At 47.1% G+C, this 16,216-nt stretch overlaps 1 long non-coding RNA gene across 1 annotated transcript; it reads left to right on the top strand.

Annotated features, from left to right (window-relative positions):
* The first annotated feature begins 586 nt into the window (after positions 1–586).
* On the top strand, positions 587–13,238 carry LOC117511955. The gene is made up of 3 exons (XR_004561160.1): positions 587–597; positions 3,398–3,400; positions 13,102–13,238. It is a non-coding gene; the product is annotated as an uncharacterized LOC117511955 (long non-coding RNA).
* Positions 13,239–16,216: the final 2,978 nt, after the last annotated feature.

Genomic DNA, 16,216 nt, shown 5'->3' with positions numbered 1-16,216 from the left:
CAGAAGCTCCTCCAGACGTGTGAGGAGAACTGGGGACCACGATCAGAGACGATGTCGGAGGGTATCCCATGCAGACGGACGACGTGGTGGACCAGGAGGTCTGCTGTCTCCTGGGCTGTTGGGAGCTTTGGAGAATTGGTCCACTATCGTGAAGATGGTGGTGTTGCCCTGGAACGGCGGGAGGCCCGTGACGAAGTCCAGGCCGATGTGGGACCAGGGGCGATGAGGCACCGGCAGCGGCTGGAGGAATCCTTGGGCCTTCTTGTGTACTGCCTTGCCCCTGGCACAGGTGGTGCAGGCCTGGATATATTCCCGGACGTCGGCCTCCATAGACGCCCACCAGAAGTGCTGCTGGACAACTGCCACGGTCCTTCGCACCCCTGGATGACAGGAGAGCTTGGAACCGTGACAGAAGTCCAAGACTGCAGCTCTGGCCTCTGGTGGGACGTACTGACGGTCCTTCGGACCGGTTCCAGGGTCCGGGCTCCGTGCCAGGGCCTCCCGGACGGTCTTCTCCACGTCACAGGTGAGGGTGGCCACGATAGTGGACTCTGGAATGATGGGCTCCGGTGGATCCCACAGCTCTGTTTTGACTTCGTCTTCGTGTACCCGGGACAAGGCATCCGATCTCTGGTTCTTGGTCCCGGGGCGATAGGTGATCCGGAAGTCGAAACGCCCGAAGAACAGTGACCAGCGGGCTTGCCTGGGGTTCAGCCGCTTGGCGGTCCTGATATACTCCAGGTTCTGATGGTCAGTGAAAACCGTGAATGGCACAGACGCTCCCTCCAACAGGTGTCTCCACTCCTCAAGAGCCTCTTTCACCGCAAGAAGTTCTCGATTGCCGACGTCATAGCTCCGTTCAGCCGGGGTCAACCTGCGGGAAAAGTAGGCACACGGGTGAAGAACCTTATCGGTCTCTCCGCTCTGGGACAGCACGGCTCCTATCCCTGAGTCAGAGGCGTCCACTTCAACCATGAACTGGCGGCTAGGGTCGGGCTGCACCAAAACTGGCGCAGTACAGAACCGTCGTTTCAACTCCTTGAACGCGGCTTCTCACCGATCCGACCAGGTGAAGGGGACTTTTGGAGAGGTCAGGGCGGTCAGGGGGCTAACTACCTGACTGTAGCCCTTAATGAACCTCCTATAGAAATTAGCAAAGCCGAGGAACTGTTGCAGCTTCCTACGGCTTGTTGGTTGGGGCCAATCTCTCACCGCCGCAACCTTGGCCGGATCAGGGGCGACGGAGTTGGAGGAGATTATAAACCCCAGGAAGGACAAAGACGCGCGGTGAAACTCGCACTTCTCGCCCTTCACAAACAGTCGGTTCTCTAACAACCGCTGCAGGACCTGACGTACATGCTGGACATGGCTCTCAGGATCCGGAGAAAAGATGAGAATATCGTCCAGATATACGAAGACGAATCGGTGCAGGAAGTCCCGCAAGACGTCGTTAACCAAGGCTTGGAACGTCGCGGGGGCGTTGGTGAGGCCGAACGGCATGACCAGGTACTCAAAGTGACCTAACGGGGTGTTAAATGCCGTCTTCCATTCGTCTCCCTTCCGGATCCGAACCAGGTGATACGCATTCCTAAGATCCAGCTTAGTAAAGATTTTGGCTCCATGCAGGGGGGTGAACACAGAATCTAACAATGGCAACGGGTATCGGTTGCGAACCGTAATCTCATTCAGCCCCCTGTAATCAATACATGGACGAAGTCCGCCATCTTTCTTGCCCACAAAAAAGAAACCTGCCCCCATCGGGGAGGTGGAGTTCCGGATCAGCCCGGCAGCTAATGAGTCCCGGATGTAGGTCTCCATTGATTCGCGCTCAGGTCGTGAGAGGTTGTACAGCCTGCTGGACGGGAACTCAGCACCTGGAACCAAATCAATGACACAATCGTACGGACGGTGCGGGGGAAGAGTGAGTGCCAGATCCTTGCTGAAGACGTCAGCAAGATCGTGGTACTCAACTGGCACTGCCGTCAGATTGGGAGGGACTTTGACCTCCTCCTTAGCCTGTGAACCGGGAGGAACCGAGGATCCTAAACACCCCCGATGGCAGGTTTCGCTCCACTGAACCACAACCCCAGACGGCCAATTGTGCTTCAACATCCATGGGATGCCCAAAATCACGCGGGAGGTAGAAGGAGTCACAAAAAACTCAATCTCCTCCCGATGGTTTCCAGACACAACCAGAGTTACTGGTTGTGTCTTGTGTGTGAGTAAAGGGAGGAGGGTGCCATCTAGTGCCCGCACCTGCAATGGCGAAGGAAGCGCCACCAGAGGGAGCCCTACCTCCCTTGCCCATCTGCTGTCTAGCAGATTCCCTTCTGACCCCGTGTCCACCAGTGCTCGGGCTTGAAGGGTTAAATCCCCGCTCAGGATTGTGACTGGGAGTCGTGTGGCAATTTGTGTGTATCTCACTTGAATGGTTTGACCCCTCCTTAGCCCAGTCTCTAAGGGCGGTTGTTGTCGTTTTGGCCGTTTGGGGCAGTTTCTCTGTGTGTGCTCAGTTGAGCTGCAGAGAAAACACTCTCCACGGATCAGCCTCCCCATTTTGGCCCTGTGCGTTTCCCTAACAACGTCAGCAGGGGGAGCTGTTGCCCCACAAAGCGCTGCGGCTGTGGAGCGTGGGGAGGGCGGCGCCTTATCGAACCCGGAAGGGAGAGGGGCGGCGCGTATCCGGTCACGTCCTTCGCCTCGCTCCCGACGGCGTTCCTCCAACCGATTGTCTAACCGTATAATGAGATCGATAAGCCCATCTAAATCCCGCAGTTCCTCCTTAGCTACCAGCTGCTCCTTCAGAACCAACGACAGTCCGTTTACGAAGGCGGCGCGGAGCGCAACGTTATTCCAGCCGGACCTCGCAGCCGCGATGTGGAAGTTGACTGCATAAGCGGCTGCGCTCTCGCGTCCCTGTCTCATTGACAGCAGCACGGTTGAAGCGGTTTCTCCTCTGTTAGGGTGATCAAACACTGTTCTGAACTCCCCCACAAACCCAGTGTATGCTGATAACAATCGTGAGTTCTGTTCCCAGAGCGCCGTAGCCCAGGCGCGTGCTTTACCCCGAAGCAGAGCTATCACATAAGCTATTTTACTAGCATCTGACGCGTACATGACGGGACGTTGTGCGAAGACGAGTGAACACTGCATAAGAAAGTCCGCGCACGTCTCCACACAACCTCCGTACGGCTCAGGAGGGCTTATGTATGCTTCAGGGGATGGTGGGAGGGGTTGTTGAACCACCACTGGAACGTTCATATTCTGCACAGGGTTGGCAGGAGGACGAGCTGCAGCAGCGCCCTGAGCGCTCACCACCATCTGTGCGGAGAGAGCCTCCACCCTGCGGTTCAGGAGGATGTTTTGCTCAATCATTTGATCCAACCGAGCCGTAAAGGCGGTGAGAATGTGCTGCAGCTCACCAATCACGTCTCCTGCAGACGCCTGCGCTCCCTGCTCTCCCATTGATCGTTCAACAGCCGGGTGACGCCCCTCGGAGTCCGTGACGCTGGCCGGGATATCCTGTTGGGAAAGTGTAGTGACACGGACCCACAACAGGGGGCGCAAATGAACGGTCAATAGATGAGCCAAAAAGTAACAATTTAATGTTGTGAATGTGCACAACGAACATACAGACAATCTCAGAATATCACAACAGTCAATACACAAAGGTGACGTGTGGTCAGTCTCGAGGATAGAAGACGTCTGTCCTGAGGAGAGCCGGAACCACACGATTTCCGCCGCCCCAGAACCCGGTGAATACTGGAGCCGCCAAGTCCCGAATTCCCAGGTGATCACCGTCCCCGACTGTCGGATCTGGTACTGCTGGCGAAGAACAAAGACAGTCAAGTGTGGGTGTGTGTACACCCAGTAACAACAACGGTGGGAATGCCACCTCCACCTCTCACTCAATACTTGCAGCGGTCTCAGCTGAAAAGGAGCGCCGTCTTGCACAGCCTCCTCAAAAGCGACCGGTTCTCCTGCAAACACTCACAATAAACAGATTTACAAAAGGCTGATGATATTACCTCCTATGAAGTATGATATCTCGGCAACGAGGTGGAGATGACGTCTGGTCTTTATGGAGTGAGATGATGTTGAGTAGATGGGTGACAGCTGTCAAGAGGTAATGAGCGACAGCTGTCACCCCCGGCTGTGTCCATGGCGGCAGCGCCCTCTCATGCCTGAAGCCCGCACTTCAGGCAGGGCGCCCTCTGGTGGTGGGCCAGCAGTACCTCCTCTTCTGGCGGCCCACACAACACATTTATATTTTTTAAGGATTGTTAAGGATTGTTAAGAATCTGCATTCTTGCATCCCCTCTTGCTTGCCTCTACTGGTGGTTGGCTCTCACTGCGGTATTGTATCACTTCCTGTTCCGGAGCACAGCGGTGTTTCTCTGTATCTGTTAGCTGTTTAATCTGCGCAGTTAGATTGATCTAGTTATCTAGATTACGATTTGTTTCCCAGTGTAATCTTTACGTGCCTTAACTAAAGCACTCCTTCTGCTGAATCACCTCTAAATTATTTACACATTATTCACTTTGCGTGTTTTTAGGAATCCGCTAGCTTAGCGTAGCTACTAGCTCTTAGCCGATTTAGCATGTCGGCTTCTCCTCTCTCTCCCGCACTTTTCTGCTCTGGGTGTGAAATGTTTAATTATTCCTCGGCCTCCTTTAGCAGTAACGCTACTTGTAATAAGTGTAGCTTATTCGTAGCTTTGGAGGCCAGGCTGGACGAATTGGAGACTCGGCTCCGCACCGTGGAAAATTCTACAGCTAGCCAGGCCCCTGTAGTCGGTGCGGACCAAGGTAGCTTAGCCGCCGTTAGTTACCCCCTGGCAGATCCCGAGCAGCCGGGAAAGCAGGCTGACTGGGTGACTGTGAGGAGGAAGCGTAGCCCTAAACAGAAGCCCCGTGTACACCGCCAACCCGTTCACATCTCTAACCGTTTTTCCCCACTCGACGACACACCCGCCGAGGATCAAACTCTGGTTATTGCCGACTCTGTTTTGCGAAATGTGAAGTTAGCGACACCAGCAACCATGGTCAATTGTCTTCTGGGGGCCAGAGCAGGCGACATTGAAGGAAATTTGAAACTGCTGGCTAAGGCTAAGCGTAAATTTGGTAAGATTGTAATTCACGTCGGCAGTAATGACACCCGGTTACGCCAATCGGAGGTCACTAAAATTAACATTAAATCGGTGTGTAACTTTGCAAAAACAATGTCGGACTCTGTAGTTTTCTCTGGGCCCCTCCCCAATCAGACCGGGAGGGACATGTTTAGCCGCATGTTCTCCTTGAATTGCTGGCTGTCTGAGTGGTGTCCAAAAAATGAGGTGGGCTTCATAGATAATTGGCAAAGCTTCTGGGGAAAACCTGGTCTTGTTAGGAGAGACGGCATCCATCCCACTTTGGATGGAGCAGCTCACATTTCTAGAAATCTGGCCAATTTTCTTAAATCCTCCAAACCGTGACTATCCAGGGTTGGGACCAGGAAGCAGAGTTGTAGTCTTACACACCTCTCTGCAGCTTCTCTCCCCCTGCCATCCCCTCATTACCCCATCCCCGTAGAGACGGTGCCTGCTCCCAGACTACCAATAACCAGCAAAAATCTATTTAAGCATAAAAATTCAAAAAGAAAAAATAATATAGCACCTTCAACTGCACCACAGACTAAAACAGTTAAATGTGGTCTATTAAACATTAGGTCTCTCTCTTCTAAGTCCCTGTTGGTAAATAATATAATAATTGATCAACATATTGATTTATTCTGCCTTACAGAAACCTGGTTACAGCAGGATGAATATGTTAGTTTAAATGAGTCAACACCCCCGAGTCACACTAACTGTCAGAATGCTCGTAGCACGGGCCGGGGCGGAGGATTAGCCGCAATCTTCCATTCCAGCTTATTAATTAATCAAAAACCCAGACAGAGCTTTAATTCATTTGAAATCTTGACTCTTAGTCTTGTCCATCCAAATTGGAAGTCCCAAAAAACAGTTTTATTTGTTATTATCTATCGTCCACCTGGTCATTACTGTGAGTTTCTCTGTGAATTTTCAGACCTTTTGTCTGACTTAGTGCTTAGCTCAGATAAGATAATTATAGTGGGCGATTTTAACATCCACACAGATGCTGAGAATGACAGCCTCAACACTGCATTTAATCTATTATTAGACTCTACTGGCTTTGCTCAAAAAGTAAATGAGTCCACCCACCACTTTAATCATATCTTAGATCTTGTTCTGACTTATGGTATGGAAATAGAAGACTTAACAGTATTCCCTGAAAACTCCCTTCTGTCTGATCATTTCTTAATAACATTTACATTTACTCTGATGGACTACCCCGCAGTGGGGAATAAGTTTCATTACACTAGAAGTCTTTCAGAAAGCGCTGTAACTAGGTTTAAGGATATGATTCCTTCTTTATGTTCTCTAATGCCATATACCAACACAGTGCAGAGTAGCTACCTAAACTCTGTAAGTGAGATAGAGTATCTCGTCAATAGTTTTACATCCTCATTGAAGACAACTTGGGATGCTGTAGCTCCTCTAAAAAAGAGAGCTTTAAATCAGAAGTGCCTGACTCCGTGGTATAACTCACAAACTCGTAGCTTAAAGCAGATAACCCGTAAGTTGGAGAGGAAATGGCGTCTCACTAATTTAGAAGATCTTCACTTAGCCTGGAAAAAGAGGCTGTTGCTCTATAAAAAAGCCCTCCGTAAAGCTAGGACATCTTTCTACTCATCACTAATTGAAGAAAATAAGAACAACCCCAGGTTTCTTTTCAGCACTGTAGCCAGGCTGACAAAGAGTCAGAGCTCTATTGAGCTGAGTATTCCATTAACTTTAACTAGTAATGACTTCATGACTTTCTTTGCTAACAAAATTTTAACTATTAGAGAAAAAATTACTCATAACCATCCCAAAGACGTATCGTTATCTTTGGCGGCTTTCAGTGATGCCGGTATTTGGTTAGACTCTTTCTCTCCGATTGTTCTGTCTGAGTTATTTTCATTAGTTACTTCATCCAAACCATCAACATGTTTATTAGACCCCATTCCTACCAGGCTGCTCAAGGAAGCCCTACCATTATTTAATGCTTCGATCTTAAATATGATCAATCTATCTTTGTTAGTTGGCTATGTACCACAGGCTTTTAAGGTGGCAGTAATTAAACCATTACTTAAAAAGCCATCACTTGACCCAGCTATCTTAGCTAATTATAGGCCAATCTCCAACCTTCCTTTTCTCTCAAAAAATCTTGAAAGGGTAGTTGTAAAACAGCTAACTGATCATCTGCAGAGGAATGGTCTATTTGAAGAGTTTCAGTCAGGTTTTAGAATTCATCATAGTACAGAAACAGCATTAGTGAAGGTTACAAATGATCTTCTTATGGCCTCGGACAGTGGACTCATCTCTGTGCTTGTTCTGTTAGACCTCAGTGCTGCTTTTGATACTGTTGACCATAAAATTTTATTACAGAGATTAGAGCATGCCATAGGTATTAAAGGCACTGCGCTGCGGTGGTTTGAATCATATTTGTCTAATAGATTACAATTTGTTCATGTAAATGGGGAATCTTCTTCACAGACTAAAGTTAATTATGGAGTTCCACAAGGTTCTGTGCTAGGACCAATTTTATTCACTTTATACATGCTTCCCTTAGGCAGTATTATTAGACGGTATTGCTTAAATTTTCATTGTTACGCAGATGATACCCAGCTTTATCTATCCATGAAGCCAGAGGACACACAACAATTAGCTAAACTGCAGGATTGTCTTACAGACATAAAGACATGGATGACCTCTAATTTCCTGCTTTTAAACTCAGATAAAACTGAAGTTATTGTACTTGGCCCCACAAATCTTAGAAACATGGTGTCTAACCAGATCCTTACTCTGGATGGCATTACCCTGACCTCTAGTAATACTGTGAGAAATCTTGGAGTCATTTTTGATCAGGATATGTCATTCAAAGCGCATATTAAACAAATATGTAGGACTGCTTTTTTGCATTTACGCAATATCTCTAAAATCAGAAAGGTCTTGTCTCAGAGTGATGCTGAAAAACTAATTCATGCATTTATTTCCTCTAGGCTGGACTATTGTAATTCATTATTATCAGGTTGTCCTAAAAGTTCCCTAAAAAGCCTTCAGTTAATTCACAATGCTGCAGCTAGAGTACTGACGGGGACTAGAAGGAGAGAGCATATCTCACCCATATTGGCCTCTCTTCATTGGCTTCCTGTTAATTCTAGAATAGAATTTAAAATTCTTCTTCTTACTTATAAGGTTTTGAATAATCAGGTCCCATCTTATCTTAGGGACCTCGTAGTACCATATCACCCCAATAGAGCGCTTCGCTCTCAGACTGTAGGCTTACTTGTAGTTCCTAGGGTTTGTAAGAGTAGAATGGGAGGCAGAGCCTTCAGCTTTCAGGCTCCTCTCCTGTGGAACCAGCTCCCAATTCAGATCAGGGAGTCAGACACCCTCTCTACTTTTAAGATTAGGTTTAAAACTTTCCTTTTTGCTAAAGCTTATAGTTAGGGCTGGATCAGGTGACCCTGAACCATCCCTTAGTTATGCTGCTATAGACATAGACTGCTGGGGGGTTCCCATGATGCACTGTTTCTTTCTCTTTTTGCTCTGTATGCACCACTCTCCATTTAATCATTAGTGATCGATCTCTGCTCCCCTCCACAGCATGTCTTTTTCCTGGTTCTCTCCCTCAGCCCCAACCAGTCCCAGCAGAAGACTGCCCCTCCCTCTGGAGGTTTCTTCCTGTTAAAAGGGAGTTTTTCCTTCCCACTGTAGCCAAGTGCTTGCTCACAGGGGGTCGTTTTGACCATTGGGGTTTTACATAATTATTGTATGGCCTTGCCTTACAATATAAAGCGCCTTGGGGCAACTGTTTGTTGTGATTTGGCGCTATATAAAAAACTGATTGATTGATTGATTGATTGATTTTTGTTGAGTGTATATATCACATCAGCATTTGATGTGAACAGCTCTTCATGCATCCAGACGGCTTACAGCGGAGTGGATTTTGTGTGTATGTGTGTATGTTACAAGAGAGCATCAGTTAGCTCAATCAAATCATTGTGTCATTGTCCCCCCTGCGTGCGTGCGTGCACACACACACACACACACGCAACCGGGTCAGTCGACTGTGTACGTCCTCAGTGCAGCGAAAAAAAATCACGTCAGAAATGAGTCCAGCTTTTCTTCTCTCTTCCTGCTAACAGCCTCCAGACAGCACAGTGGATTTGTTTTGTGTGTGTGTGTGTTTTTTTTTTATATTAGTCTCAATTGATAGTGTGAAATTTTGCTAAATATATGGTGATATAGCCATTGTACAATATAAAACCAAGATGCAACTGCTCCTTAGTATGATCTGTCAAATTATACAATATTATCCAAACTGAAGAATCCAGCTGGTGTGCATGACAGAACTTCAGCTTTCAGTACAGCTGATTGTTACATTAACAAGCAGGGAACTGAAGTGGTGGGTTGAGGGTCTGTATCCAAACTACCTTTGAATATTGCACCATACTGCGGAAAATGTGGCAGAGGTTTTCAACATGCTCTACATTCTGCCAGTGTGACTGTAGGCCTCAATGCCCTTGATTCTGCATGTGAAGGACCCATAAAAATCTAGTGGCTCTTTTGTATTTATTCAGCCTTCAAAATGGGTTTCTCTGTTTGAGATAACATAGATTCTTTTTTTCATTCCAGACACAATCACTGTCTCTCCCTGTTTTCCCCCTGGATCTGGAGAGAAAAGGAGAGCAGAGAAGTTTTTAATTGCTGTCCTCTCATCCACATCATCCCCATCACATTCATCAGTTTGTCTTCCCGTCTGCAGAATGGGACTGGAGGCTGCAGGCGAAGTCCGCAGCAGGATATTGTTATATTTATTTCTTTATTTTTGAATGGGGGCTCTCTCTTGGGATGGGGTGCATCTGGGAAAGAGATAGTGATAGAGGATAAAGGGATGAAGCAGCAATATTGGTGCATGTGTATACATTTTTGTGCTTTCATGTGTGTGTGGATCTTCTGTGAGCATCTCATGGGGAGAGGATGACTAGAAAGGGCCTCAAATCCTCAGGGAGTCTGTGATTGGAGGGAAAGAGGGAATTGGGACTAACTGTATAAGAATTAGTGTTGGAGGAGAGGAGGAAATATTAGATGGAGGATAGAAGGGCAGTGAAGGCAGAGGAAGAGAAACACACAAAAAATGGCAAATTAAGGTTGTGGAACAGCAACAATTCAATTAATCAATGCAAGGAAAGCCAAGTGCATTTTTAACAGTTCTGGAAAGATCCAAAGTGTGGCTCCCCATTGATCAAATCATCTGCAAACATTGTATTCATTCTGTGCTTTTTTCTTTTTTTGTGTGTCCTAAAGAAAAGAGAATGTTGCTGGCACAGCTCTAATAGCAGCCTTCATCCCAGTACAACACTGAGGTTCATCATTGGATGACTGATTCGTTCCTCCTTTAAGGGACTGTTGACAGACATCACGATAACATTCATGCTGCAAAGGGGAAAACGTGCATGAGAAACACATTGTATTCTATTTTTGTTACACACAAAGCATTACTGTGACATATTGGGCTATGATTTTAACAACAACATGCCAAGTCTGGGAACATGCGCTGATGCCACGCTTCACCGTATCCGTGACAGCACGGAACCACTTTGGGTCCTGGATGGCAACCACCCAGGCAAACAACTGGTGAATCCTCACATCTCTAAAATAACCATCTACAGTATCTGCAAGCAAGGTGAAGTGTAGGCATTAGTTATTCAGTTAATGTTCAACTGTCCAACCAATAACAACAATACATAACAATAATACTAAATTTATGTAGCACTTTAAGTGGAAAAATTACAATTTAACCACACAGTCGCTATGTGTACATGCAGCAATACGAGGTCTGTGATAAAAGTAATGGACCTTATTATTTTTTTCAAAAACCATATGGATTTGAATCACGTGTGATTACATCAGACATGCGTGAACCCTCGTGGGCATGTGAGAGTTTTTTCACGCCTGTCGGTTACGTCATTCGCCTGTGGGCAGTCTTTGAGTGAGGAGTCGCCCACCCTCTCGTCGTTTTTTCATTGTTTAGGAATGGCTCAGAGACTGCTGCTTTGTTTGATCAAAATTTTTTCAAAACTGTAAGGCACAACTGAGTGGACACCATTTGATAAATTCTGCTGGTTTTCGGTAAAAATTTTAACGGCTGATGAGAGATTTTGGTCTGGTAGTGTCGCTTTAAGGACAGCCCACGGCGCCTGATGGTGATCTGCGCTTCGAGGCAGCAGCGTCTCGCTGTTTCAATTTGAAAACTTCCACATTTCAGGCTCTGTTGACCCAGGAAGTCGTCAGAGAACAGAGAACTTGCAGAAGAAGTCAGCATGAGGAGTTTATTCGGACATTCCATTGTTAACGGACATTTTGTAATGAAAGAACGTGCGGGCAGAGTCGCATGTTGGGCCGGACCCGACCGCGGGGGGTCGCGACAGGAAAAACACCTCCGTTGGAAACCTTAAGGGGCAAGTTGGAACATGCCCAAGCTGTTAAACAATTTCTCAGTTACTCACTTGTTGAAAGCCATCAAAAGCCGCCTGAATTTTACAAATGGTTTTCAACACGGAGGTGTTTTTCCTGTCGCGGCACACACAGATTCGTCGAGTCGTCACGGAAACGACTCGGCGAATTTGCACGCACATCTTTCATTACAAAATGTCCTTAAACAGTGGAATGTCCGTATAAAGTCCTCATGCCGGCCTCTTCTGAATCTTCTCTGTTCTCTCACGACGTCTTGGGTGAATTAAGCCTTAAATTAGAATGTTTTCAGGTCGAAACAGGCCGACGACAGCACCTGGAAACACTGCGCGACGTCCCGCTCCGTGGGAAGGCCTTACAGCGACAGAAACACCCCATAATCTCTCATCAGCCATTAAACTTTTTACCGAAAACCAGCTTAATTTCTCCAATAGTGTCCACGCGGATATCCCTCACAGGTCCAGAAAAAATGTTGATAAAGCAACGCGTGCCGTCTGCAGCGGCTATTCAGACAAAGAGATTCCGACCGGGGTGGAGCACTCCTCACTCAAGGCCTGCCCACAGGCGTATGATGTCACCGACACGCGTGAAAAAACTCACGCATGCGCACGAGGGTTCAAGCATGTCTGATGTAAAAACATATGAATCAAATCCATTTCTTTTTCGAAAAAAATAAAAAGGACGGCTTTTTTCATCACAGACCTCGTATGTTTATATTGGCTATTCATTGGAATAGCTGTCAGTCTGAACAGATATGTTTCCTGTAACCATGACAACTGAAATTAAATGGAAAAAAATAATAATTTGAAATCAAAAGGGTTGTACAGTTGTCCAGTTTGCTCCATAAAATTCTGCAGCTTCACAGCAGGCTAACTTTAAAGTTGCATGGGACATGGACTGTGTCTATGCATGGCATTGTTCAAATGCAGGTGGTCAGATCTCAGAAAGAAATAGCTGATATGTATTTATAAGACCCTTATGAATGCAGTAAAGTAAATCTGCAAGCCCAAATTTGTAATTCAGCAGAGAAATCTTCATTTAAAAATGACAAATTTGCAGCTAAAATTTGGCCCTCAGCGAAAACTGTTTGTACATCCAGGTCATTGCAGTGACGTCCGGCAGAAGATGGAGCGCTCCCGCCTTCAATCCGATCCCGCATTGAAATTGATTTTATCTGTTAGTAATGTTACTGTTATACACCTCCTGGTTTCAGCATCCAAAAGTAAGCAGCAATGAATGTGAGATACAGCTCTGCATGCTCAGATCAGCGGCAACATCAACAGCGGGCGACAATGTTCCCCGACGCCTCGCTCTCTGCCTCCGCTGCGCTTACTGAGTCTGCAGGCTCAAGCCGAAGTGGGCCACTCACATCGCCCCCATGTCTTCTGTATAGCCGGCACCACGTCCCTGTCTACTGAATGGAGGTGCAGCCAACTTGGCAAAAGTCCAGAGACTATCCTCGCTGTTTTGATGCAGAGCAGCCGGTGACACCTGTTGCTGCAAGGACAGACTTTCCGCAGAGCCGCACGTCTTGGTAATTGGAGCCGCAGAGCTCCGTGGCCGCTGAGAGAGATTTATATGTTTTTAATGACTTGGATTCTTTGCGGGTCCCGCCTCCGTACCCCGCGACGGTAACACTGGAGGCAAAAGACAGTAGATTTTCAATGCGACACCACTCAATCAAACGGGCGTATGAAAAAGTCCCCCAAAATAATTTTCAAGCACAAATGAAATAAATGTGTTATGTGTCGGACGCAGCTCGGAGAACCGACCAGCGTTTGAAGGACCCAGTATGAAATAAGCAGAGCACGGTACAAAGGCTAACTGAATTTAATACATAACAGTGATAATACAAAAAGGTGCGGTCTGGCGTGGTGTGCTCCCAGCAGCGCTAACGGTCCGGAGCCAGAAGCTGTTTCGGACCCAAGGACCCCGCCGACACCCCCCAGGTGGCCGCAACAACCGAGTCTGTGAAAGAAGGAACCATTATGTGAGTCCACACTCTACACACAGAACACTTAAAGGTGTACAAACAGCAAACACTTCCTGGCTTGATTGCTGATCAGCTTCCAACCTGCAGGCATGGAACATCCCGTTCACAAAACTCCACCGCAGTGGAAGCTGATACATGACTAACAAACAGCTCAATACAATAAGGTGTGAGGGACACCACATTTACTGACTGTATAACTGTTAGTCACAAAATCTAACGTACCTCAGGAAGTGTGCTGACGAGCGTGAGACCTCACCCCCTCCTCTTTCACAGACTGTGCATCAAACCTGGACGTTTCTCAGCATCTGCTGCTGATGAGATGGCTCCCGAGACGACGATCTCACCCGTCTGGTCACAAGGTCGAGTCTCTGGCAAATACACACTGTGCACTCCAGTCCTAAATGCCAACATGCTCCAATCCATCCAGATGCACCTCAGCTGTGAGTCCTGACGAGTCGCAGGTGATCAGGGTGAGGTCCTGACAGCCTCAGCAACACAGCCACTCAGTCCCAAATGCACGCCACCTGGGAGGAAAACAAACAGACAAACAAACCGGCAGCCAGGCCCCCCCCAGCCATATAACAAAATGTGTACTCACCAAACGTGCCGCAAGACAATATGAAGTTTTTAAAAAAGTAGATCCTTCCGTATAAGACAAGAAAAAGGTGCAGATGCAAACTGACATAAATCCACAAATTACAGTTGGCGTGCGCAATGCATGCTGGAATAGGGTCTTTTCCCTGACGTCTCGGCAGCATCCTGGATGTGCTGACAGTTTGGCGGAGGGCTAAATTTTAGCTGTAAATTTGTCATTTTTAAATGAAGATTTCTCCGTTGAATGACAGATCTGGGCTTGCAGATTTACTTTACTACATTCAGAAGGATTTTATGTGTAAATATAAGTCATTTTTTGGTCCAAAGATCTGACTGCATTTATTTCAATGCAGGTCTACTTTAATGGAATGGTTTCATTTCAGTGAAAATAATATCTCACTGAGCTGTGACAGTGTGCAAATGGGAGTTGTGAGGGACTTCGCTTGTGTGCACCAATCTCAAACTGAGGAGAAAAGCATCATATAAGTGGAGGATCATATACTGTTGATTCCCAGGAGTGCGCATTGGATCCCGCATGGACAATGATATTTTCGAGCCATAGATGCCTGTTATGGCTGAGCCAACCAAAACCCAAATATGAACCCAAAAAGCTGGGAGCTGAGTGAAGGAATCAAGTTAACTATTAGAAAGATTATGCAATTGAATTTGAAGCAGCCGGTCTGCTCTGTGTAAGCCTGATCCCATCAGATCTCAGAAGCTAAGCAGAGCAGGATCTGGTTAGTACTTGGATGGGAGACCTCTTTGGAACACCAGTGGCTGTGTGTGTTTCTCCAGGTAAAACTGGAGTTGCATCAGGAAGGGCATCCGGCGTAACACTTGTGCCAATTACTAATGCAGATGTGGTTGTATCCGCTGTGGAAACCCCAAACAAAACCGGGAGCAGCCGAATGAGCAACAACAACAACATGCAATTGAATTTCAAAAGAGCTGGAGACACTGGAGGCAGGAAACATAGGCTGGAACAGAACAGGAGAGTTGATGGGTAACTGGAACCAGGTGGCTGCCCATGGAGCTGACAGGAGATGGGTAATGCTGGAGACAGAACAGAAAAGTTACTGGGTCAAAGTAAATGAAGCAGATGAGCATAAAGGAGTCTTACAAGAAGGAAAAGCCAGGTACCACGAAGCAAAACCCTGAGTTTCTGGCGAATTCTGAAGTGGAAGAACTCGTGCTTATAATGAGTACTTCAACAGGTGAAGACAGTCAGCTCTGTGATGCGGCGCCTGCAGAAACAGAAGGGGAGGGGGAACGGAACAGGGCATACACCAAGGCAGCATGACTGCTGCCCTCCCTGCAGGGTCACTCAGCTGGACATCACCGAGTCACAAATAAGAGGCTGATACAGTGCATTGACAAGTGCTGCGTGCAGAGCACAACAGTACCCCCCCCATCAATGGGAGCCCCCAGGTGTAGGAGCCTGTGCCCCAGAGGGCTGTAACCCATGCAAACACGTCCCCCTGGAGCAAACCATTGATATAAGGCTACATGGCTTTCCAAAGTATTCCAAAAAGGGCCAAGAGGGTGCGAGTTTTCTTTGCAACCACTGACTCCAGCAGATGGTTTCACTGATGAACTCATCACATTTGCTCAAAGTGATGTTCATCAGTGAATTCACCTGCTGGAATACTTTGGACATCACTGGGTTAAACCATTCAAAAGGTACAAGGTTTCACAAATTTGACAAGAATTTATTCACAAACAAAAGAAACAGAACAAAAAAACAGAAGCGCAATAGGGTCTTTAATGTATATGTGTCCATGTCCCCCACAGGTTGGTCCCAAAGAGGTAGGACTTCCAGTCATTGGTGCAGCAAGCAGGGCATCTTGAGGTCAGTCCGTTGCACTGGGGTGCAAGGCCAGCATCCATTGACAGTCTTGTCAATGCTTCAGAGAGAAAAAAGCAGATGCCAAGAAAAACAGAATCAGTCAGCCATAAATAACTGCACCTGAGGCATTAGTTCACCAACAGTAAATCAACAGGGAAGCTGGTCGCCCACACCTAGCCTTAGGCTTCACAAACAGACCCAGAA

This window comes from Thalassophryne amazonica, chromosome 6 (genome assembly GCF_902500255.1).
Source record: "Thalassophryne amazonica chromosome 6, fThaAma1.1, whole genome shotgun sequence".
NCBI classification, from domain to species: Eukaryota; Metazoa; Chordata; class Actinopteri; order Batrachoidiformes; family Batrachoididae; genus Thalassophryne; species Thalassophryne amazonica.
The sequence above is the reverse complement of the archived record's forward strand: the minus strand, read 5'-3'. Positions and strand labels throughout refer to the sequence as shown.